Source organism: Trichomycterus rosablanca, chromosome 4, assembly GCF_030014385.1.
Source record: "Trichomycterus rosablanca isolate fTriRos1 chromosome 4, fTriRos1.hap1, whole genome shotgun sequence".
NCBI classification, from domain to species: Eukaryota; Metazoa; Chordata; class Actinopteri; order Siluriformes; family Trichomycteridae; genus Trichomycterus; species Trichomycterus rosablanca.
The window spans coordinates 13,662,173-13,688,483 of record NC_085991.1 but is presented as its reverse complement, the minus strand read 5'-3'; the positions used below and the strand labels follow the sequence as shown (position 1 = coordinate 13,688,483).

Genomic DNA, 26,311 nt, shown 5'->3' with positions numbered 1-26,311 from the left:
AAACAATGTGTGGTTGCTAATCTGTATGTCATTAACATTATATTAAAAGAACGGCTGTATAAGATGAACTGTTTCTATTTGGTGTTGCAGTTGTGATTTTTTTGTGAGTAGTGCCAATATTTTGCACAGCGCTGACAGCAAGAGTTTCAGGGGTATTGTTCAATGTTTAAAGGCTTGGACTTCAATGAGGATGGGATTCGAACCCATACATGCAGAGCACAATGGATTAGCAGGCTATCGCCTTAACACCACGTCAGAACATGCTCTACCTCCATGAAGTAAGCCAAAAACACAAATGCATTAAAAATATATAATGTAAAAATATAAGATGTGCTGTTTCTCTCTGGTGTTACAGTTGTATTTTATGTAAGTAGTACCAATATGTTGTAAAGGTGGAGCTTAATTATCAGAGCTGAAAGCATGAATTTTAGTGCTTTTGATCAATGTTTAAAGGTCTTGTTTCCAAAACCACGCATGCAGAACACAACGGATTAGCAGTCCATCACCTTAACCACTCAGCCACCTCGTCTCAACCTGCCTAGGAAAATGTGTTTCTGTGCCGATTGGTCTGATTGATCAACCCAGATGGCTTGAACAGCTACATTGCCTTTTAAGAAATATCTGGGTGTTTACCAGAATGTGCACGCACACTGCATTAGTGCATTATTTGTTCAGTCTTTTATAGGGATGTAACGATGCACCAATACACAGTTAAAAATCGATGCATTTTTGCCACGATTTAAATCAATAATTCAGGTAAAATGAATCGATATTCACTTTAAACAGCGAAGGGCACTTGCGCCAGCCACCTCGCCTGGTTGCCAAATCTAGCTTTATTCAAAGGTTGCGGTGGTAATTTATGCCTGACTTGGCAACCCTAGAACTACACAGTTCCAGAAAAAAGGCGACCACAGGTGAAGATGTGGAACTTGAAAATGCCCCCTTCTTTTTCAAATCAGAAGTGTGGTTTCCTCAAGACCGAAAATGAAAAAAGATAATGGACAAAACAACAGGATACTGAACTACACATAGCGCAACGAACATAATAAACATATAATTCACCACAGTGAGAAGCTCCGGTCACCCCGCGTAAGCGAAAATCATTCATAAAAGGGCAAACTACGCTGACAAGCGCGTTTACATGAGGTGCATTGGTATTTTCGTGGCAAAAGATATGAGGACATTTTACCAAGCTTGGAAGGAGCACAGGCAAAACCTTAGGTTTATTTATTTGAGGTTACTTTCTTTGTTGGTATTATTTATTTATTTATTATATAATGTGGGATTTGTTTTAAAATTTCATTTGTTTTTTTTACACAAAATATGAAATGTGAGGGGAAATGTGCAGCATTGTTTTTTTTTTTTTTTTTAGATAATTAAAAGATAAGCGCACATACATTATTCTATTTTATTTTTTAAAGAGAAATAATAAAAGGAAACTTTGTCATAATTTGTCTTTAATTTCATTTTGTTTAAAAAAATCGGGAATAAATTGTATTGTGAACTCAGTATCATGAATCGTATCGTATCGTGGGTAGAGTGTATCGTTACATCCCTAGTCTTTTAAAGATCTACAAAATCTACATTGATCAATCAGACCAATCAGACCAGAAACAAGCAGGTAAAGCAAGACGAGGTGACCAAGTGGTTAAGGCGATGGATGGCTAATCTATTGTTCTCTGCACTGTGGTTACTAATCTGTATGTCATTAACATTATATTAAAAGAATGTCTGTATAAGATGAACTGCTTCTGTTTGGTGTTACTGTTGTGATTTTTTTTGTGAGCAGCACCGGATCTGAAAGCAAGAGTTTCAGGGGTTTTGTTCAGTGGTCTGGTTTTCGAACCTACGTGACATTGTTTAAAGGTCTCCACTTTGTGGCGTTAGAAAGACAAAAAGTGCACAAGGTAACCGAGCCAGCCAGGAGTTGAACCTAGAATCTTCTGATCCGTAGTCGGACACATATGCATTGCACCACCGGCCCTGAGGGACTGTGCCTGTGACTTCCCTGAAGCTCCAGCCTCATTTCTGTCTTTTGACCAAAAAGAGAATTAAAAACTTTAAAGCACGGCATACAAAAACACACTGCCATGACCCGGATTCGAACCGGGGTTGCTGCGGCCACAACACAGAGTACTAACCACTATACGATCACGGCATTCCAACGGTCAGCCACGTCCAGCTCACATCGACTGCTTCCTGATAGACTGCAGTCATAGTTCCAACAGAACAAACCTCTTGAGCTACAGCAACATGGCACAGAGGAACTAACAGACAAAGTTTTGCTCGAGTCCTATCATGAAGACGAATTCTCATACCGGGAGTCGAACCGGGGCTGCCTGGCTGAAAATCAGGAATGCTGACCCCTAGACCATATGGGAAACTGAAAATCTTGCCATCGGCTGATGCCAGCATCAGTCACTTCTTTCCACTTGGACAAGCCCTGCATTGTTGGTTCTGAGGTAACAAGGGCGAATTCCCATACCAGGAGTCGAACCCGGGCCACCTGGGTAAAAACCAGGAATCCTGACAGCTAGACCATATGTTATACTGAAGGGCTCACCATCAGCTGACGCCAGCATCAGTCACTTCTTACCACTTTGACAAGACCTGCATTGTTGGATCTGAGGTACCGAGAACCATACACAAGAGAGATCTTGCGGCAATCGATTTCTGAGAAAAAAAATTTTTTTTATATGCTACATGTCCACCTTCCCATTGGAAAAACTTGCCCTTGGTCCAATATGGCGGCTTTCAAGATGGCGGCCATGTTCCGGACATAGCCTAAAAGATAGGCCCCCTCACCCATTACTTGCTGGGGTTTTCAGATATGTCATTTTCCCTTTCGTTTCTGAAATAAAAGACTTTTGACTCACCCTGTACATATTTTACAGTAACTAAGCTGTTGTGATTATATGGCAAGTCTTCTTTTTTTTTCTTCTAAATGCTTGTGTGCAGATTTTTGACGTGTCTTTCAGTGCACTTTTGCAAGTGTCTTTGGCTTATTGCTTACCATGATAAATACTTCACTTATTATTCATCAAATGTACTAACAGTTGTGTCAGTGCAATACATTAAATCCATAATACATAATAAGACATAAATCAAGAGTTTAAGTTAATGTTTACATCAAATATAAAAATGACAGCAGTTCTGTAAGAATAAACATATTACATACAATATTTGCTTAAATGATCAGTTATACAGTACAAATAGATGGTAGGTTTTGTTCCACACAGATGTAGTGAGTGTAAGTGTGCACATGATGGCAGGCTCCATCTACATGTTACTAAACTGTGTAACAGGGCTGTACTGCTGGAAAAGGAAGTTAAAGAGAGGAAATGGTTTAATTATGTATAAGATATGATAGCAGGTGTTGAGCTACATTATTCTGCAGTTCAGTCATGGTATTGTTTGGATTTCTGTTACTTCTTTCCATTGTTTTAGGTGAGAAATAACATCACATAACACATGAGAACCTTTATCCAAACCTTAAATAGAAGTTACAATGTATCTGCTGCTAGATTCTTCTCAGTTTTTTTCCTTACACTTATATCTTTCAATAAATAAACATTGTTCTTTATCTGTCCACAGGTTATAACAGCGCACAGGAAATTAATTCAGTTTCAACCACTAGAACTTTCTTGGAGAGAGACTCTGTTACTTTATCCTGCAATTACAAAGGATCTGGTACAAGTAAGGACCTGCAGTGGTATCATCAGTTCTCCACATTCAGACCAGAGTTCATTATTCTGGTTAGTGAGTATAAGAAAGAAGCTGCAGTTTCTGGGTTTTCTGTAAAGATAAATGAAGATAAAAATCGAGTGGATCTGAACATCATCTCTGCTGCAGTATCAGATTCTGCTCTCTACTACTGTGCTCTGAGGCCCACAGTGACAGGAAATCATTCTATACTGTACAAAAACTAAACACTAAGTTACATATTTTAGTTGCTTTAGATAAAATAAGTACATTTCAGATGTACTTCACATTACAGATAATAAGTGGGTAATGCTATGCTAATATTAAGGCAACAAATTGTATTTACTCAGAAATTAAATGTCAGTTTCCTATCTGTTACTTTTATATACACCGATCAGCCATAACATTAAAACCACCTCCTTGTTTCTACACTTACTGTCCATGTTATCAGCTCCACTTACCATATAGAAGCACTTTGTAGTTCTACAATTACTGACTGTAGTCCGTCTGTTTCTCTGCATACGTTTTTAGCCTGCTTTCACCCTGTTCTTCAATGGTCAGGACCCCCACAGAGCAGGTATTATTTACAGTTGTGTTCAAAATTATTCAACCCCCACTGCAGTAAAGTGTTTTAGCAAGTTTGACATTTATTTTTTTATCTTGTTCACAATCAGATCAAATAAGGACTTTCTTTGATACAGTGGTAGCATCAGCCATCTTTTATGGAGTGGTATGCTGGGGCAGCAGCATCTCTACAGCGGACAGGAAGAGACTGAACAAACTTATTAAGAGGGCCGGCTCTGTCCTGGGGAGCCCCTTAGACCCAGTGCAGGTGGTGGGAGAAAGAAGGATGTTAGCCAAGTTGGCATCCATGCTGGAGAATGACTCCCACCCCATGCATGAGACTCTGGCAGCACTGGGCAGCTAATTCAGTGACAGGCTGCTTCACCCCAAATGTGGGAAAGCGCGGTATCGCAGGTCCTTCCTTCCTGCTGCTGTACAATCAGCACTGTTCCAGACAGATCACACACACACTTTAAATTATTCATTATTACAATGTGTGACTTTTTTTTCCCCATGTGTAATTATTATAATGTGCAATATTTTTCACTTGTGCAATTATTTTTAATTATTTGTAAATATTTTTCAGAGTTTTTTCTGACTTTTTATTATTATTGTTATACGTACATTGTACTTTTTATTGTCTATTTTTTGTACTGAGTGCTTTACTGTCCCTTCGCTGCTGCAACAATGTGAATTTCCCCACTGTGGGACTAATAAAGGATTATCTTATCTCATCTTATCTTATCTTATAATAGACAAATGCAACTGAAATTACAACAATATTTTTTCTTACATACCAACAAATGTGATTTCCTCATTGACAAAAATATTCAACCCCTTAAAGATTACCACTCTCAAGAACAAATGTTTCAATCAGGTGTTTTCAATCAGGCGTTGAAAGCACCTGTAGATGTGAACAGAACCATAACGAGCCGCAATTAAGCAGATTTAAAAGGACTGAGATACTCAGCTCCCTCTAGACAGTTAATGGTGTCTCTGCAACATGGTGAAGTCCAGGGAATGGTCAAAGAAGTCAAGAGAGGAGGTAATTTCTCTTCAAAAAGCAAGGATATGGACATAAAAAGATATGGAATTGGATTATGGAAGCATAATTTGCAAGTTTAAAGCTAAAGGCACAGTGGAAACGCTACCTGGGCATGGCAGAAAGAGGATGCTGTCGGTGACTGCTGTCCGTTACCTGAAACGAAAGGTGGAGAAAAATCCCCGGCTGACAGCTGAGGAACTGTGACAGGACTTGTCAGAGGAAGGTAATCAGTTTTCAGCCCAGACAATAAGGCAAACACTGCGAGATGAAGGCCTTCCTGCCAGAACTCCCAGGCGCAACCCCCTGCTGACTCCAAAGCACAAGAAGAGTCGACTCCAGTATGCCAAAAACCATGTGCACAAACCACAAAGGTTTTGGGATACTGTTCTCTGGAGCGACGAGACAATGGGTCTTTGGGTCTATGGCTCAACAATATGTCTGGAGGAGGAAGAACGAGGCCTATACAGAAAAGAACAACTTGCCTACTGTGAAGCATGGCAGTGGGTCAGTCATGCTCTGGGGCTGTTTCGCTTCTTCAGGTACAGGGAATCTCCACCGTGTGCAAGGTACCATGAATTCAGGAGATCTTGGGTGGAAATATCATGAAGTCAGTGACAAAGCTGAAGCTTGGGAGACGTTGGACCTTCCAACAGGACAACAATCTCAAGCATACCTCCAATTCTACCATGGCTTGGTTGCAGAAGAAGGGCTGGAAGATTCTGGAGTGGCCATCACAGTCGCCCGACTTAAATCTCATAGAAAATCTCTGGTGGGACTTGAAGAAGGCAGTTGCAGCAAGCAAGCCCAAGAATGTCAATGAACTGGAGGCCTTTGCCCATGAGAAATGGGCTAAGATACCTGTAGATCGCTGCAAGTAACTTGTGTCAAGCTATGTTTCACGTCTGAAGGACATTATTACTGCCAAAGGGAGTACTAATGATGTATGTGACTAATAATTTTGTCAATGAGGAAATCACAAAAAGGACATTTGTTGGTATATTAGAAAAAATATTGTTGTAATTTCAGTTGCATTTGTCTATTATACAAGTCCTTATTTGATCTGATTGTGAACAAGATAAAAAATAAATGTAAAACTTGCTAAAACACTTTACTGCAGTGGGGGTTAAATAATTTTGAACACAACTGTACAAATAAAAAAAATAAAACAGATCTTGTCTAACAATTTAGTTCAGTGGCAACAAAAAAAATCAGCATTTAATATTTTAATAATAAAGTTAGTAATATTTATTTCTTTTTCTACATAAAACAAACGTTATGATGTTTTGTGTTATCGGTTATTAATACTAAAGATTGAAAGAAATGTACGTTGACATGAGATTTTCCTTGTCGTGTTGACTTCATCCTCTGCACTGTTTGACTTTCCTTCACAATGACAGTGCTTTACATTTAAACATGGATTCACAAAACCTCTCGATGGCTTTTAGAATAACTCTGGCAGCATGATTTTATAAAGGTTTTTTGTTTTGTTTGTTTTAATTGTATGAGGACAAAGTTTAAGCTAAAGGTTAGAATTTTAATAACGTGGTCTGGCATCCACATAGAAAGCTGTTCAGTTTTGCCATTTAATCCCCAATTCATTTCCATTTGCACACTGGGATTAGAACCTGAAGAGGCAGTTGATAAATTAAACGTGGGTTAACAAGGGCTCATCCGAGATTTGAACCCGGGAACTCCCGCACCCTAAGCGAGAATCATACCCCTAGACCAACGAGCCAGCCTGGACAGATGCCAGGGCATTTCTTTGACCGACGTGGCTTAGCGTCAAAACCATGTCGACTGGTTGCACTGGGAAGTGTATTCATGACAAAAGAAAATTCAGTGCAGAGCTTCATTAAAGCATTTCTAACAGTTTAAGCATGAGGTGTCATTAAAGACTCGCTTTGTCAAATAAAAAGACTTGGAAGCATTTGACAGGAGCTGTGTGCAGTCCCACTGACTTTATACTTCACACTGTTTACGTTATGTATCATGTTTATCCACCCAAACTGTACGATACAAACGTTGTGACGCTGTCTTTAATCGGTTACTTATACAAGAGATTTTACAACATTTACATTACCATGATATTTTATCTTGTCGTGTTGACTTCATGCTTCTTGCTGTTTGGATTTCGTAACATTTTCAATGCTTCGAATTTGCCCAAAGATTCTAAAATCGGTAGAAGAAAAACAAAAATTAAAGCTGACTGGAAGAATTGTTATGAAAGGTATTTACATCCACATAAGCTCACCAACTTCTACCAGTGTATCAGCATGTGTCATTTTTGTTTAATCATTAGATTGTAACGGGACACTTGATAAGTTTTTTGGCTTAAGCAAGGGCTAGTCCGGGATTTGAACCCGGGACCTCTCGCACCCGAAGTGAGAACCATACCCCTAGACCAACCAGCCAGCAGGAAAAAGAGGCTTTGTGTTACTTTGATCTGTGTGACTGACCTTCAAAACTATGTTGTCTGGTTGAGCTGGTAAGTGTGGTTGGTGCTTGCATTACAAAACTATCAAAACCTCCAGTATTAGTACATAGACTGGGATAATTCACAGCTCCGCCCACATCAAATTCCATTGTCAAAGTAGAACTGATCATTTTCAAAAGTACAATATGAAAGACAGGTGATTAACAGTAACAGCCCATAGTGTAATACCTGCCAGTGTTTAGTCAAATTAGAACTATAGTAAATTTAGAATTTTAGTACCATTGTTAGCCATTGTTAGGGTCTCAATTGTGACATCACAAAAGATCATGCCCATTGTGCAATACCTGCCAGTGTTTAGTCAAATTAGAACTATAGTAAATTTACAGTTTTAGTACACTGTAATGAAGTCTTTCATTTTAAGTTCTTAAATGTAAAGCTGCTAAGGTTGAAGAAGAACTTGGTCAGATTCCACATAACTCTACTGTGTAAAAAATCCAACATCAGTTTGCTTGTTGTTTTTGGTCTCTTGAAGGTAACTTTACTGAATGTTGCCCCAACTTATTTGAACTTACAGTAGACTTTAAGTAGGTAAACTTCAGAAATACATTGCAGGAATTAAATTAAACATTAAAAAGTTGCAGGACACTGAACTGGATCTGCACAGATGAGACTGCCCCAAACAAGAGCACTTATTAAGAATACAAAATAGTGCTCTTGTTTAAAGTAATCCCAGTCTGTTTTACTCTCTTAAATTAGAAAAAGATAGAACACTTGAATGTCTTCAGTTGCTTGAGTCACTTAAAACTACCCCAACAAATAGCACTTACAAAAATAACAGTAAGACATGTCAGAGCCATTGTTAGGGTCTCAATTGTGACATCACAGAAGATCATGTTCTTGAGTTCAGCTTGAATAGAACTAATGGAAATGTAATAATGACAAACCTGACTCAGCTCAAAACATCTTGCTCAGTCCTACAGTCCTTCATTCTGAGGAACATGAATCAGGTGCTCTTCTTATAACTGTTCAGACTGTGATCATTGATTGGGATAATTCACAGCTCCGCCCACATTCCTTTGTCACAATAGAACTGATCATTTTAAAATACAAGTACCATATGAAAGACAGGTGATTAACAGTAACAGCCCATAGTGTAAAACCTGCCAGTGTTTAGTCAAATTAGAACTATAGTAAATTTACAGTTTTAGTACACTGTAATAAAGTCTTTCATTTTAAGTTCTTAAATGTAAAGCTGCTAAGGTTGAATAAGAACTTGGCCAGATTCCACATAAATCTACTGTGTAACAAATCCAACATCAGTTTGCTTGTTGTTTTTGGTCTCTTGAAGGTAACTTTACTGAATGTTGCCCCAACTTATTTGCACTTACAGTAGACATTAAGTAGGTACACTTCAGTTAGGGTAATGTTCAGAAATACATTGCAGGAATTAAATTAAACATTAAAAAGTTGCAGGACACTGAACTAGATCTGCACAGATGAGACTGCCCCAAACAGAGCACTTATTAAGAATACAAAATAGTGCTCTTGTTTAAAGTAATCCCAGTCTGTTTTACTCTCTGAAATTAGAAAAAGATAGAACACTTGAATGTCTTCAGTTGCTTGTGTCACTTAAAACTACCCCAACAAATAGCACTTACATAAATAACAGTTAGACATGTCAGAGCCATTGTTAGGGTCTCAATTGTGACATCACAGAAGATCATGTTCTTGAGTTCAGCTTGAATAGAACAAATGTAAATGTAATAATGACATACCTGACTCAGCTCAAAACATCTTGCTCAGTCCTACAGTCCTTCATTCTGAGGAACATAAATTAGGTGTTCTTCTTATAACTGTTCAGACTGTGATCATTGATTGGGATAATTCACAGCTATGCCCACATCAAATTCCTTTGTCACAATAGAACTGATCATTTTCAAAAGTACAATATGAAAGACAGGTGATTAACATTAACAGCCCATAGTGTAATACCTGCCAGTGTTTAGTCAAATTTGAACTAAAGTAAATTTAGTACCATTGTTAGCCATTGTTACGGTCTCAATTGTGACATCACATAAGATTATGCCCATTGAGCAATAACTGCCAGTGTTTAGTCAAATTAGAACTATAGTAAATTTACAGTTTTAGTACACTGTAATAAAGTCTTTCATTTTAAGTTCTTAAATGTAAAGCTGCTAAGGTTGAAGAAGAACTTGGTCAGATTCCACATAACTCTACTGTGTAAAAAATCCAACATCAGTTTGCTTGTTGTTTTTGGTCTCTTGAAGGTAACTTTACTGAATGTTGCCCCAACTTATTTGCACTTACAGTAGACTTTAAGCAGGTACACTTTAGAAATACATTGCAGGAATTAAATTAAACATTAAAAAGTTGCAGGACACTAAACTGGATCTGCACAGATGACACTGCCCCAAACAGGAGCACTTATTAAGAATACAAATAAGCATGAGGTTTCATTAAAGACTCGCTTTGTCAAATAAAAAGACTTGGAAGCATTTGACAGGAGCTGTGTGCAGTCCCACTGACTTTATACTTCACACTGTTTACGTTATGTATCATGTTTATCCACCCAAACTGTACGATACAAACGTTGTGACGCTGTCTTTAATCGGTTAGTTATACAAGAGATTTTGTAGCATTTACATTACCATGATATTTTATCTTGTCGTGTTGACTTCATGCTTCTTGCTGTTTGGATTTCGTAACATTTTCAATGCTTCGAATTTGCCCAAAGATTCTAAAATCGGTAGAAGAAAAACAAAAATTAAAGCTGACTGGAAGAATTGTTATGAAAGGTATTTACATCCACATAAGCTCACCAACTTCTACCAGTGTATCAGCATGTGTCATTTTTGTTTAATCATTAGATTGTAACGGGACACTTGATAAGTTTTTTGGCTTAAGCAAGGGCTAGTCCGGGATTTGAACCCGGGACCTCTCGCACCCGAAGTGAGAACCATACCCCTAGACCAACCAGCCAGCAGGAAAAAGAGGCTTTGTGTTACTTTGATCTGTGTGACTGACCTTCAAAACTATGTTGTCTGGTTGAGCTGGTAAGTGTGGTTGGTGCTTGCATTACAAAACTATCAAAACCTCCAGTATTAGTACATAGACTGGGATAATTCACAGCTCCGCCCACATCAAATTCCATTGTCAAAGTAGAACTGATCATTTTCAAAAGTACAATATGAAAGACAGGTGATTAACAGTAACAGCCCATAGTGTAATACCTGCCAGTGTTTAGTCAAATTAGAACTATAGTAAATTTAGAATTTTAGTACCATTGTTAGCCATTGTTAGGGTCTCAATTGTGACATCACAAAAGATCATGCCCATTGTGCAATACCTGCCAGTGTTTAGTCAAATTAGAACTATAGTAAATTTACAGTTTTAGTACACTGTAATGAAGTCTTTCATTTTAAGTTCTTAAATGTAAAGCTGCTAAGGTTGAAGAAGAACTTGGTCAGATTCCACATAACTCTACTGTGTAAAAAATCCAACATCAGTTTGCTTGTTGTTTTTGGTCTCTTGAAGGTAACTTTACTGAATGTTGCCCCAACTTATTTTAACTTACAGTAGACTTTAAGTAGGTACACTTCAGTTAGGGTAATGTTCAGAAATACATTGCAGGAATTAAATTAAACATTAAAAAGTTGCAGGACACTGAACTGGATCTGCACAGATGAGACTGCCCCAAACAAGAGCACTTATTAAGAATACAAAATAGTGCTCTTGTTTAAAGTAATCCCAGTCTGTTTTACTCTCTTAAATTAGAAAAAGATAGAACACTTGAATGTCTTCAGTTGCTTGAGTCACTTAAAACTACCCCAACAAATAGCACTTACAAAAATAACAGTAAGACATGTCAGAGCCATTGTTAGGGTCTCAATTGTGACATCACAGAAGATCATGTTCTTCAGTTCAGCTTGAATAGAACTAAAGGAAATGTAATAATGACATACCTGACTCAGCTCAAAACATCTTGCTCAGTCCTACAGTCCTTCATTCTGAGGAACATGAATCAGGTGCTCTTCTTATAACTGTTCAGACTGTGATCATTGATTGGGATAATTCACAGCTCCGCCCACATTCCTTTGTCACAATAGAACTGATCATTTTCAAAAGTACCATATGAAAGACAGGTGATTAACAGTAACAGCCCATAGTGTAATACCTGCCAGTGTTTAGTCAAATTAGAACTATAGTAAATTTACAGTTTTAGTACACTGTAATAAAGTCTTTCATTTTAAGTTCTTAAATGTAAAGCTGCTAAGGTTGAATAAGAACTTGGTCAGATTCCACATAACTCTACTGTGTAAAAAATCCAACATCAGTTTGCTTGTTGTTTTTGGTCTCTTGAAGGTAACTTTACTGAATGTTGCCCCAACTTATTTGCACTTACAGTAGACATTAAGTAGGTACACTTCAGTTAGGGTAATGTTCAGAAATACATTGCAGGAATTAAATTAAACATTAAAAAGTTGCAGGACACTGAACTGGATCTGCACAGATGAGACTGCCCCAAACAAGAGCACTTATTAAGAATACAAAATAGTGCTCTTGTTTAAAGTAATCCCAGTCTGTTTTACTCTCTTAAATTAGACAAAGATAGAACACTTGAATGTCTTCAGTTGCTTGAGTCACTTAAAACTACCCCATCAAATAGCACTTACAAAAATAACAGTAAGACATGTCAGAGCCATTGTTAGGGTCTCAATTGTGACATCACAGAAGATCATGTTCTTGAGTTCAGCTTGAATAGAACAAATGTAAATGTAATAATGACAAACCTGACTCAGCTCAAAACATCTTGCTCAGTCCTACAGTCCTTCATTCTGAGGAACATAAATCAGGTGCTCTTCTTATAACTGTTCAGACTGTGATCATTGATTGGGATAATTCACAGCTCCGCCCACATCAAATTCCTTTGTCACAATAGAACTGATCATTTTCAAAAGTACAATATGAAAGACAGGTGATTAACATTAACAGCCCATAGTGTAATACCTGCCAGTGTTTAGTCAAATTTGAACTAAAGTAAATTTAGTACCATTGTTAGCCATTGTTACGGTCTCAATTGTGACATCACAGAAGATCATGCCCATTGAGCAATCCCTGCCAGTGTTTAGTCAAATTAGAACTATAGTAAATTTACAGTTTTAGTACACTGTAATAAAGTCTTTCAGTTTAAGTTCTTAAATGTAAAGCTGCTAAGGTTGAAGAAGAACTTGGTCAGATTCCACATAACTCTACTGTGTAAAAAATCCAACATCAGTTTGCTTGTTGTTTTTGGTCTCTTGAAGGTAACTTTACTGAATGTTGCCCCAACTTATTTGCACTTACAGTAGACTTTAAGTAGGTACACTTCTGTTAGGGTAATGTTCAGAAATACATTGCAGGAATTAAATTAAACATTAAAAAGCTGCAGGACACTGAACTGGATCTGCACAGATGAGACTGCCCCAAACAGAGCACTTATTAAGAATACAAAATAGTGCTCTTGTTTAAAGTAATCCCAGTCTGTTTTACTCTTTTAAATTAGAAAAAGATAGAACACTTGAATGTCTTCAGTTGCTTGTGTCACTTAAAACTACCCCAACAAATAGCACTTACATAAATAACAGTTAGACATGTCAGAGCCATTGTTAGGGTCTCAATTGTGACATCACAGAAGATCATGTTCTTGAGTTCAGCTTGAATAGAACAAATGGAAATGTAATAATGACATACCTGACTCAGCTCAAAACATCTTGCTCAGTCCTACAGTCCTTCATTCTGAGGAACATAAATCAGGTGTTCTTCTTATAACTGTTCAGACTGTGATCATTGATTGGGATAATGGACTACTTGCACAACTACTTCCGCATTTTCTTTAGTGCTGCTCCAGCGTTTCCGGTTTTCCACTACATTCGCAATGGCGGTATTTTTCAGTCGGTGTTTGCAAGAGCTTCCAAAAATGAACATTAACGACATTCATCGGATATGTAAGAAGACCAGTAAAGCCTCATCTAGCAAGCTGGAGAAGGGCTTTAAACTGTATGCCTCGTCATACATCCACAACTACGAAGGTAAGGAAACGCTTATCTTATATTTTAGGTTAGCCCGCGAAGTACAGAAAGAAGCTACTTAGCTAGCGTTAGCAAGGGTAACTACATTAGTGTTAGCTGGGTTAGTTTGTCCTGTTGACAAGTGGAAGTATTATGTTGAAACTGCAACTTTGCTGTTGTTCATGATATTTACTTCTAGGCATGTTTTCCATTAAAATTATTACGTTTTATGTCTTTTTTCACCCTGTTATGCTGTAATGGTCAGTATTGCTAACACAGCTTAACAGCATGACAACGTTGCTAATTTGTTTACTAACGATGAGGTAACTAGCTATCTAATGTACAAACTGTACAATTAATTTGTATGTTATTTTTATTTAGTGTCGAATAGGGACAGGCTGTCAGGGGAGGCCAGTGTGAGAGCCTTGTGCTACAGATCCATGAAGAAGAACGAGTCAGCGCACAGTTTACGAGTAGGGAGGAAGTGTAGGGCTAAACCAGGGGTTACAGACTTCACTCCTGTGTCCACAGCACTGCAGAGTTTAGCATTAACTTCATTTAATGTTCACTTCTTATATAACTGTCTTGTTCTAAAATTGGAAAAAGCTGTTGGCATCCAGGAGCTGAGTTTGACCCTCTATGGCAGTGTTTCTCAGTCATGTTCCTGACCACTCCATACAGTTTTAAATATTCCATGATTCAACGTACCAAGAATTCAATATACCTAATCTAGAGTTACCAGAAGTAGCATTAAGAGACACTGCTCTAGCAATGAACATATTGGCAATCCAGGATTCCTAAAGTCAGTCTTATGAACGCCATACTTAGCAATTTTTTGTGTTTCCCCCACATGACCAGCCTTTACTTAGGTAATGAGCTGAATCTGGTGGAAAAATCTGGTGGAAAAATATGCAACATATAGGGTTTAATGACTGGGTTGGGATCTCTTTTTGCTCTGAAGTTCAGATGTTCAAATCAGTCTTCACTGTTCTTTGATGTTCTAGGTTCTATATCCAAAACCTATTGCTATAAATTAAGCAAGAGGTTCCAGGTTCCATTCTTGGGGTGCTTATGCCATACACATGTTTTTTCTCTCCATTTTAAAACACTTTACTCAGCCTCACCCACGAGGAACTTAATTTGTTAATTAGTTCAATCAGGTTTTAGATAAGTTAAAACAAAAAATGTGATGTGGGATCACCAGCACTGGTATAGGAACCCATGAATTAAACAAAGTCATTACTAATTTGCTTACCCCCTTACAGATCGGGCTACGTGATTCATCTCCTGTTGTGCTGACACACACATGCAGTTCATGTGTTGCAGGCACTGCCCTATGCAACCACATAGTGGCTTTGCTTTTTCAAACTGCACATTTCTCTCAGCTCAGTGTGCCAGTAGTTCCTCCTGTGCACAGCTGTACTGAAACTGAACAGCGCTGGCACAAACCTCGGACAATTGTAAGTTTATAATAATCACACTTGATAAGCATTCTAATTTAATGCACTGTCTGAACTACATTGCAGCAACGTTTGTCTCTCTTATTAGGGTGTAAAGCCAGGACCAATCAACAACATGATCACCTGTGCCAAATCAAAAGTCTCAAGGCGTAGTTAGGTAAGGTGATTAATTACTTTACAAATCTGCTCATTAGACCTGCAGTTGTACAATTTACCTGCTCTACCACACCTGAAATGTATAAATAGTTATAATTAACTTTAATTAATTATTAACCTGAATGCTTATAGTTTGGGGTATTGTCTCTACTTAAATTTGTAGGAGTGGACTCTACAGGGGCATGGTGGGCCCTTTACCGGATCCATGCATGTTTAGAGTGGCAGAGGCTTATGAAAAATTCAGCCTTGAAGACAAGCCGCTGGTGACCACCATGGGCATGGACCTCAACAAGCCAGCTGTGCAGTGTGCATTTGGTATGGTGCAGGAGGGCAGTGTTCTGTCATATCAGCAGCCTGTTTTACCATCACGACACATCACGCTGCATCCTGATGTTCCATCAACCCCACTTCTGCCTCTGAAAGACCACCACCTTGATGCACCCACCTGTGCTTTTGTGTGCACTGAACAGGAGCTTTTTTATATGGCTCACAAAATTGAGGTGTCAACTCGGGAGCAGAGTTCTTGGGCTGAGTGGCATCTGCTCCGCAAGCCTAGAGTAACAAATAATTAATAAATAATAATAATAAATAATAAAAAATAATAAATATTGGAAACAGAATTAGTTTAGACTTAATGTTTTAATGTACAAAAAGTATACAAAATATTTACAGAACCTGGTGTGTCTAAAATATGCTCTTTTACAGTTTAATAAATACATAATTTGTGGACAGAAATGAGAAAATGTAAATATTGAATATTCTGTATACTTATTAAATTATAGGGCGGCACGGTGGGTAGCAGTGTCGCCTCACAGCAAGAAGGTCCTGGGTTCGATCCCCAGGTGGAGCGGTCCGGGTCCTTTCTGTGTGGAGTTTGCATGTTCTCCCCGTGTCTGTGTGGGTTTCCTCCGGGTGCTCCGGTTTCCTCCCACAGTCCAAAGACGTGCAAGTGAGGTGAACTGGAGATATAAAATTGTCTGTAACTTTTCAATATAACTTGTGAACTTGTGAAGTGTAAAACATGATAATAAAATCCTAATAAACAAACAAAATTAAATCATATGTTTACTTAATAAAAGATTGTTTGTGTTTTTGTGAAACAGTGCATTGTGTTTTTATGTAAAGAACCGGTGTGTAATGCAAATTATTTACATGTTTGCTTAATGAAATCAGGAGCTGAATTTAAAGTGTTGAGAAATACAACAGTATAAATTACAGAGGGCATGGGGTCCCTAGGACTGGAGTTGATAACTACTGCTTTATTTTTTATTTAACCCATACCTTAACTAGTGCTTTGTTTTGATAGTTTGACAACAGGCATGCCACTGTAAATAACTGGCTAATGTTTACTGTATGGGAAAGGGAAATTAATTTGCCGTGGAGCCTGAGTGCTGTAGCTGTTCCATTAAAAAAAGCAATGGTACTGCACCCTTCGTCAATCTTCTCCGATTATCTGGAATTTTTGGTTCAACCAAGTGGTCTGGTAAGAAATGTCTGCTACAGACCTTCGTATAAGGCGAAATAGTAAAGTGGTCCCGACGGATGTTTATTAGCCACTGCCTCCTGAGTTCATAGCTGGGAAGCTATGAAAACTTCCATTAAACTTCGCCGACGCCGAGCAAAGAGGAACACAACAGTGCTCTGAATATTTCTTGAGCTGTTTCTGAAAACGTTCTGATATAAAAACTTTACACCGGACACTCATTTTAATCTCACGAAGGTTTTGCATATGCCGATGAATGTAAACAATACTACCGGAAACGATCAAGCCGCACTATTTGAAAACGGAAATGCGTCATAGCCTTGAGTGCAAGTAGTCCATTCACAGCTATGCCCACATCAAATTCCTTTGTCACAATAGAACTGATCATTTTCAAAAGTACAATATGAAAGACAGGTGATTAACATTAACAGCCCATAGTGTAATACCTGCCAGTGTTTAGTCAAATTTGAACTAAAGTAAATTTAGTACCATTGTTAGCCATTGTTACGGTCTCAATTGTGACATCACAGAAGATCATGCCCATTGAGCAATCCCTGCCAGTGTTTAGTCAAATTAGAACTATAGTAAATTTACAGTTTTAGTACACTGTAATGAAGTCTTTCATTTTAAGTTCTTAAATGTAAAGCTGCTAAGGTTGAAGAAGAACTTGGTCAGATTCCACATAACTCTACTGTGAAAAAAATCCAACATCAGTTTGCTTGTTGTTTTTGGTCTCTTGAAGGTAACTTTACTGAATGTTGCCCCAACTTATTTGCACTTACAGTAGACTTTAAGTAGGTACACTTCAGTTAGGGTAATGTTCAGAAATACATTGCAGGAATTAAATTAAACATTAAAAAGTTGCAGGACACTAAACTGGATCTGCACAGATGACACTGCCCCAAACAAGAGCACTTATTAAAAATACAAAATAGTGCTCTTGTTTAAAGTAATCCCAGTCTGTTTTACTCTCTTAAATTAGAAAAAGATAGAACACTTGAATGTCTTCAGTTGCTTGAGTCACTTAAAACTACCCCAACAAATAGCACTTACAAAAATAACAGTAAGACATGTCAGAGCCATTGTTAGGGTCTCAATTGTGACATCACAGAAGATCATGTTCTTGAGTTCAGCTTGAATAGAACTAATGGAAATGTAATAATTACAAACCTGACTCAGCTCAAAACATCTTGCTCAGTCCTACAGTCCTTCATTCTGAGGAACATAAATCAGGTGCTCTTCTTATAACTGTTCAGACTGTGATCATTGATTGGGATAATTCACAGCTCCGCCCACATCAAATTCCTTTGTCACAATAGAACTGATCATTTTCAAAAGTACCATATGAAACCCTTACAGCTCATTCAAAATGCAGCTGCACGTCTGGTTTTTAACCAACCCAAACACTGCCACATCACCTCACTGCTACGTTCTCTTCACTGGCTTCCTGTAGCTGCACGCATTCAGTTTAAAACACTGACGCTCGCCTACAAAGCCAAAAATGGACCAGCCCCAAGCTACCTTCGTGGCCTAATCAAACCACGCTCTGTACCACGCAACCTCCGAGCCTCTAGTCTTGCTCGACTTGAGCCCCCATCCAGGACTAAAGGAAGACAAGCATCAAGGCTGTTCTCTGTTCTAGCGCCGAAGTGGTGGAATGAACTTCCTCTGTCTGTCCGAACATCTGAGTCTCTTGCTGTCTTTAAAAAACGATTAAAAACCCACCTTTTTACTAAACACTTAGGCTGACTGTACTTATTTACTAACATTTCGTTCCATTCTTTTCCATTTCAAAAAAAAAAAAAAAAAAAAAAAAAAAAAAGCCTTTTAACAGGTTTTAGCAGGTTTGTGTTCTTTGACTGTTGTTTACCTAAACTTGAGAAATGAAATGTTCACTATAGAAGCACTTCTGTAAGTCGCTCTGGATAAGAGCGTCTGCTAAATGCCGAAAATGTAAATGTAAATGTAAATGAAAGACAGGTGATTAACAGTAACAGTCCATAGTGTAATACCTGCCAGTGTTTAGTCAAATTAGAACTATAGTAAATTTTGAATTTTAGTACACTGTAATGAAGTCTTTCATTTTAAGTTCTTAAATGTAAAGCTGCTAAGGTTGAAGAAGAACCTGGTCAGATTGCACATAACTCTACTGTGTAAAAAATCCAACATCAGTTTGCTTGTTGTTTTTGGTCTCTTGAAGGTAACTTTACTGAATGTTGCCCCAACTTATTTGCACTTACAGTAGACTTTAAGTAGGTACACTTCAGTTAGGGTAATGTTCAGAAATACATTGCAGGAATTAAATTAAACATTAAAAAGTTGCAGGACACTAAACAGGATCTGCACAGATGAGACTGCCCCAAACAAGAGCACTTATTAAGAATACAAAATAGTGCTCTTGTTTAAAGTAATCCCAGTCTGTTTTACTCTCTTAAATTAGAAAAAGATAGAACACTTGAATGTCTTCAGTTGCTTGAGTCACTTAAAACTACCCCAACAAATAGCACTTACAAAAATAACAGTAAGACATGTCAGAGCCATTGTTAGGGTCTCAATTGTGACATCACAGAAGATCATGTTCTTGAGTTCAGCTTGAATAGAACAAATGGAAATGTAATAATTACAAACCTGACTCAGCTCAAAACATCTTGCTCAGTCCTACAGTCCTTCATTCTGAGGAACATAAATCAGGTGCTCTTCTTATAACTGTTCAGACTGTGATCATTGATTGGGATAATTCACAGCTCCACCCACATCAAATTCCTTTGTCACAATAGAACTGATCATTTTCAAAACTACCATATGAAAGACAGGTGATTAACAGTAACAGCCCATAGTGTAATACCTGCCAGTGTTTAGTCAAATTAGAACTATAGTAAATTTACAGTTTTAGTACACTGTAATAAAGTCTTTCATTTTAATTCTTAAATGTAAAGCTGCTAAGGTTGAAGAAGAACCTGGTCAGATTCCACATAACTCTACTGTGTAAAAAATCCAACATCAGTTTGCTTGTTGTTTTTGGTCTCTTTATTTACCTTTATTTTACTCTTGAAGGTAACTTTACTGAATGTTGCCCCATTTTATTTGCACTTACAGTAGACTTTAAGTAGGTACACTTCAGCTGGGGTAATGTTCAGAAATACATTGCAGGAATTAAATTAACCCTTTCATGCCTGAGTGGAACATTCCATTTTCGGACACTATGTAACAGTCATAGAAAAAACCCTATTGTGTAAATACCGTACATAGCATAGACTATATACACACACCATTATAACCAGGAGAATCAGTTCTTTAAAATTATATGAAACACAATGTTTTTCAAGTGTAATATAATAAATGTTTACAAAAAACCTTCAAAATCAACCTAAAAAAAATCTCTCGTTTTTTATTTAATTCATAAATACTTAAATTTTGAACACATTTCTGTGCAATATAGAGAAAAATATAGAATATATGAAATGTTTGCAATTTTGTAAGCCATTTGGCAAGAAAATAATTTTGAATCTATCATTTTCTATTCAAAAGTTATGATCAATTTAGCAGGTGTCATTTAGCAATTTAGAATGTTCGTGTCGCTCCTTTTTTACCTCACTTTTTACCAATGTCAGCATACACTATAAACCAATGAAAGTGTACTTTTATGGAAAATAAAGACTACATATACACACCATTATAACCAGGAGAATCAGTTCTTTAAAATTATATGAAACTCAATGTTTTTCAAGTGTAATATAATAAATGTTTATAAAAAAACTTCAAAATCAACCTAAAAAAATCTCTCGTTTTTTACTTAATTCATAAATACTTACATTTTTAACACATTTCTGGGCAATATAGAGAACAACATAGAATATATGAAATGTTTGCATTTTTGTGAGCCATTGGTCAAGAAAATAATTTTGAATCTATCATCTTCTATTCAAAAGTTATGATCAATTTAGCAGGTGTCATTTAGCAATTTAGAATGTTCGTGTCGCTCCTTTTTTACTTCACTTTTTACCAATGTCAGCATACACTATACACCAATGAAAGTGTACTTTTTTCTTAATTATTACTAAATTGTCAACATCCATATTTTTGAAATAAGACAGCAGATAAAATGTATTTGACAAAATAAGCACTCTAACAACAGTGTAACGGTGTGTGGGCTAGACGGACAGGAGGGGCGGACACAAACGCGGAGATGTGTGATAAACTATATTTAATGATAATAAAGACAAGACAGGGTTAAACTGACAGAACAGGACTAAACAGACTAACTGGGCTAAACAGACTAACTGGGCTAATGGACAGGCTAAACACAGACTAAACAGGCAAAACAGACTAAACAGGCTAACGGACAAGCTAAACAAAGACTAAACAGGCAAAACAGACTAAACAGGCTAACGGACAGGCTAAACAAAGACTAAACAGGCTAATCAGACTACACAGGCTAACAGACAGGCTAATCAAAGACTAAACAGGAAAACAGAGCAAACAGAGCAAACAGAGCAAACAAGACGAGAACGGGCAGAGGTACCAGGAGCAGAGATACAAGACACAAACAGAGTTACCATGAAAGAGATACCAGGACAGAGATACCAGGACAGAGATACCAGACACAAACAGAGTTACACCGACAATAATCTCCCACCTGCCCATTGCCCCAGCTCTCCTTATAAATGCTCCTTGATGAGGAGCAGCTGGGGCTGATTAGCTCAGGGAGCCAATCACCTGTGAGGCATGGCAGGGGAGTGAGTGTGCACACAGAGAAGAGGGGCGTGGCACATATGAGCACACCGAGGCTAGCAGTGTGACAGATGCCCCTCCCAAAGGCACTACACCTGGAGTGCCTTAAAAAACAAAAACAAGGAGGTCCTGGGCCCTGCGGGGTAAATTTGAAGTCATTAAACATGTCCTCAGGCAGGCGTGATAAAAATGGTGGGACGCAGGCTGCCGACAGAAATCCAGAGGCGCAGTCGGGGAACGCTGTCGAGGAGCCAGAAGCACCTAGGGGTGCCAACGAGAGTTCATAAGCACCATCAGGGGGCGCCGACAGGGAGACAGAAGCACTATCTAGGGGTGCCAACACGAAAACAAGAGCGCCGTCAGGAAGCGCCAACTCAGAAACAGAAGCACCATCCGGGGGCGCCATCTCGGGAACAGAAGCGCCATCGGGATGCACCAACTCAGGGACAGGAGCGCCATCGGGGCGCACCATCTCAAAAACAGGAGTGCCGTCGGAGGACACCAACTCAGGAACAGAAGTGCCGTCGGAGGACACCAACTCAGGAACAGAAGTGCCGTCGGAGGACACCAACTCGGGAACAGAAGTGCCGTCGGAGGACACCAACTCGGGAACAGAAGTGCCGTCGGAGGACACCAACTCAGGAACAGGAGTGCCGTCGGAGGACACCAACTCGGGAACAGAAGTGCCGTCGGAGGACACCAACTCGGGAACAGAAGTGCCGTCGGAGGACACCAACTCGGGAACAGAAGTGCCGTCGGAGGACACCAACTCGGGAACAGAAGTGCCGTCGGAGGACACCAACTCGGGAACAGAAGTGCCGTCGGAGGACACCAACTCGGGAACAGAAGTGCCGTCGGAGGACACCAACTCGGGAACAGAAGTGCCGTCGGAGGACACCAACTCGGGAACAGAAGTGCCGTCGGAGGACACCAACTCGGGAACAGAAGTGCCGTCGGAGGACACCAACTCGGGAACAGAAGTGCCGTCGGAGGACACCAACTCGGGAACAGAAGTGCCGTCGGAGGACACCAACTCGGGAACAGAAGTGCCGTCGGAGGACACCAACTCGGGAACAGAAGTGCCGTCGGAGGACACCAACTCGGGAACAGGAGCCAGCTGCGTGGAGCCTGGCGAAGAGGCTTCGTGAGTCAGCTGCGTGGAGCCTGGCGAAGAGGCTTCGGGAGTCAGCTGCGGTGAGCCTGGCGAAGAGGCTTCGGGAGTCAGCTGCGGTGAGCCTGGCGAAGAGGCTCCGGGAGTCAGCTGAGAGGACCCTTGAGAAGAGGCGTCCGGAGTCAGCTGCGTGGACCCTTGAGAAGAGGCGTCCGGAGTCAGCTGCGTGGACCCTTGAGAAGAGGCGTCCGGAGTCAGCTGCGTGGACCCTTGAGAAGAGGCGTCCGGAGTCAGCTGCGTGGACCCTTGAGAAGAGGCGTCCGGAGTCAGCTGCAAAAACACTCGAGAAACGTCATATCAGCTGCACAAATCCTTGAGAATCTACTTGATTCAGCTGTGAGGACCCTGGAGAGGCGTCCGGAATCAGCTGCAAAAACCCTTGAGAAACTTCTTAAAACAGCTGTGAGAACCCTGGAGAGGTGTCCAAAGTCACTTGCGAAAACACTGGAGAAACGTCATTAATCAGCTGCACAAATCCTTGAGAATCTCCTTGATTCAGCTGTGAGAACCCTGGGGAGGTATCCAAAGTCACTTGCGAAAACACTGGAGAAACATCATTCAGCTGCGAGGACCCTGGAGAGGCGTCCGAAGTCACTTGGGAAAACACTGGAGAAACATTCAGCTGCGTGGACCCTGGAGAGGCGTCCGAAGTTAGCTGCGAAAACACTGGAGAAACGTCATTCAGCTGCGAAAACACTAGAGAAACATCACTCAGCTGTGAGGACCCTGGAGAGGCGTCCGAAGTCAGCTGCGAAAACACTGGAGCAACGTCATTCAGCTGCGTGGACCCTGGAGAGGCGTCCGAAGTTAGCTGCGAAAACACTGGAGAAACGTCATTCAGCTGCGAGGACCCTGGAGAGGCGTCCAAAGTTAACTGCGAAAACACTAGAGAAACGTCACTCAGCTGCGAGGACCCTGGAGAGGCGTCCGAAGTCAGCTGCGAAAATCCTTGAGAAACTCCTTGATTCAGCTGCGAAGACCCTGGAGAGGCACCCGAAGTCAGCTGCGAAAACACTGGAGAAACATCACTCAGCTGCGAAAACACTAGGGAAACATCACTCAGCTGTGAGGACCCTGGAGAGGCGTCCGAAGTCAGCTGCGAAAACACTGGAGCAACGTCATTCAGCTGCGTGGACCCTGGAGAGGCGTCCGAAGTCAGCTGCGAAAACACTGGAGAAAAGTCACTTAGCTGCGAAAACACTGGAGAGGCGTCCGAAATCAGCTGCTTGGACCCTGGATATGCGTCAAAAGTCAGCTGTTTGGACCCTGGAAAGACCGGACTCAGCTGTGAAAACACTGGAGAGGCATCCGAAATCAGCTGCTTGGACCCTGGAGAGGCGTCAAAAGTCAGCTGTTTGGACCCTGGAGAAACTGGACTCAGCTGCGAAAACACTGGAGAAAAGTCACTCAGCTGCGAAAACACTGGAGAGGCGTCCGAAATCAGCTGCTTGGACCCTGGATATGCGTCAAAAGTCAGCTGTTTGGACCCTGGAGAAACTGGACTCAGCTGCGAAAACACTGGAGAGGCGTCCGAAATCAGCTGCTTGGACCCTGGATATGCGTCAGAAGTCAGCTGTTTGGACCCTGGAGAAACTGGACTCAGCTGCGAAAACACTGGAGAGGCATCCGAAATCAGCTGCTTGGACCCTGGATATGCGTCAGAAGTCAGCTGTTTGGACCCTGGAGACACTGGAGTCAGCTGCGAAAACACTGGAGAGGCGTCCGGAATCAGCTGCTTGGACCCTGGATATGCGTCAGAAGTCAGCTGTTTGGACCCTGGAGACACTGGAACCCGGACCACATTAGCAGTGGGCGCTCTGCTGCAGGAAAATTTTGCTCTCATGAGGCCCTCAAACACCTTAACCGAGTTCAGCTCAACTCCCCTGTCAGACCAAAGCTGCTTAGCCCACTCACGAGCAGCACCCCTCAGCCGAGACATCATAAATCGCACCCTGTCGATTTCAGCTGGCTGGGGGTCCAGAAGGTTCTGCAGGTAGAGCTGGCTCTGTAGAAGGAAGCCTTCGACGCCTGAGTCGCTTCCATCATATGGAGCTGGCCTACTAAGCGGGAAGGTTTGAGGAAACCTCATGGAGCCGAAGTCCGGAAAAACATGGACAAAAAACATCTCGCTGTGTCCTCTTAGGGAGATTATTCTGTAACGGTGTGTGGGCTAGACGGACAGGAGGGGCGGACACAAACGCGGAGATGTGTGATAAACTATATTTAATGATAATAAAGACAAGACAGGGTTAAACTGACAGAACAGGACTAAACAGACTAACTGGGCTAAACAGACTAACTGGGCTAATGGACAGGCTAAACACAGACTAAACAGGCAAAACAGACTAAACAGGCTAACGGACAAGCTAAACAAAGACTAAACAGGCTAATCAGACTACACAGGCTAACAGACAGGCTAATCAAAGACTAAACAGGAAAACAGAGCAAACAGAGCAAACAGAGCAAACAAGACGAGAACGGGCAGAGGTACCAGGAGCAGAGATACAAGACACAAACAAAGTTACCATGAAAGAGATACCAGGACAGAGATACCAGGACAGAGATACCAGGACAGAGATACCAGGACAGAGATACCAGGACAGAGATACCAGGACAGAGATACCAGGACAGAGATACCAGGACAGAGATACCAGACACAAACAGAGTTACACCGACAATAATCTCCCACCTGCCCATTGCCCCAGCTCTCCTTATAAATGCTCCTTGATGAGGAGCAGCTGGGGCTGATTAGCTCAGGGAGCCAATCACCTGTGAGGCATGGCAGGGGAGTGAGTGTGCACACAGAGAAGAGGGGCGTGGCACATATGAGCACACCGAGGCTAGCAGTGTGACAAACAGTGTATAGTTCAAAAACATTAAAGATTTTTATTAGAATTACATACACTTCTTATTCTATAAATAATTTCAAAACAACAATACAATATACTGTAGTTCAGCACTATTGAAGAACATCACTCCATAAAACAAACTCTCAAATAATCCAATTCAACAATACAAGAAAAAGCAATTATTTGTTCAGGATAATCATTGAACAATTCAGTAAACAGTTTTGAGGCAACAGGATATCAAATCTCATCTAAGCCATTTTGCCAAAAATTCACTACAAAATATTTAACAGACAATGCACAATGGATAATTACCTTAAGTTACCTCCTTCCAATGAACAATGCACACTGAACTTTCACCTGTGAAGAGAAAGAGAAACAAAGAACATATACACAAACAGAGGGGTTGAGGAAGGATGAGAGGGGCTGACGGTAGAAGACAGAAGCCCTGTGTAGGTCTAACTGCGAAACTCATCTCCTTCGCTAGAATGCCAAGACTGAAAACAGTTTCGATTGCCAACTAAACAAAATCTTCTACCTTGGCACTCAGGAGCCATGCATGCAATCTTTGTTTTATATTCTTTTTTGAATTTTTTGTAGCAAAGCCAGCAATTTCTTGATACTTGCTCCATCTGAAGAATGTGGGTGACG

The 26,311-nt window shown here is 40.1% G+C and overlaps 1 long non-coding RNA gene and 3 other non-coding genes across 4 annotated transcripts; 1 reads left to right on the top strand and 3 right to left on the bottom strand.

The window, feature by feature from the left end:
• Positions 1-2,086: 2,086 nt before the first annotated feature.
• trnah-gug (transfer RNA histidin (anticodon GUG)) lies at positions 2,087-2,158 on the bottom strand. The gene has a single exon. It is a non-coding gene; the product is annotated as a tRNA-His (tRNA).
• A 5,492-nt stretch (positions 2,159-7,650) lies between these two features.
• On the bottom strand, positions 7,651-7,722 carry trnap-cgg (transfer RNA proline (anticodon CGG)). The gene has a single exon. It is a non-coding gene; the product is annotated as a tRNA-Pro (tRNA).
• Positions 7,723-10,673: 2,951 nt separating this feature from the next.
• Positions 10,674-10,745, bottom strand: trnap-cgg (transfer RNA proline (anticodon CGG)). The gene has a single exon. It is a non-coding gene; the product is annotated as a tRNA-Pro (tRNA).
• Positions 10,746-14,925: 4,180 nt separating this feature from the next.
• LOC134311413 (uncharacterized) lies at positions 14,926-15,733 on the top strand. Its single transcript, XR_010011413.1, has 3 exons — positions 14,926-15,273; positions 15,362-15,430; positions 15,593-15,733. It is a non-coding gene; the product is annotated as an uncharacterized LOC134311413 (long non-coding RNA).
• Positions 15,734-26,311: the final 10,578 nt, after the last annotated feature.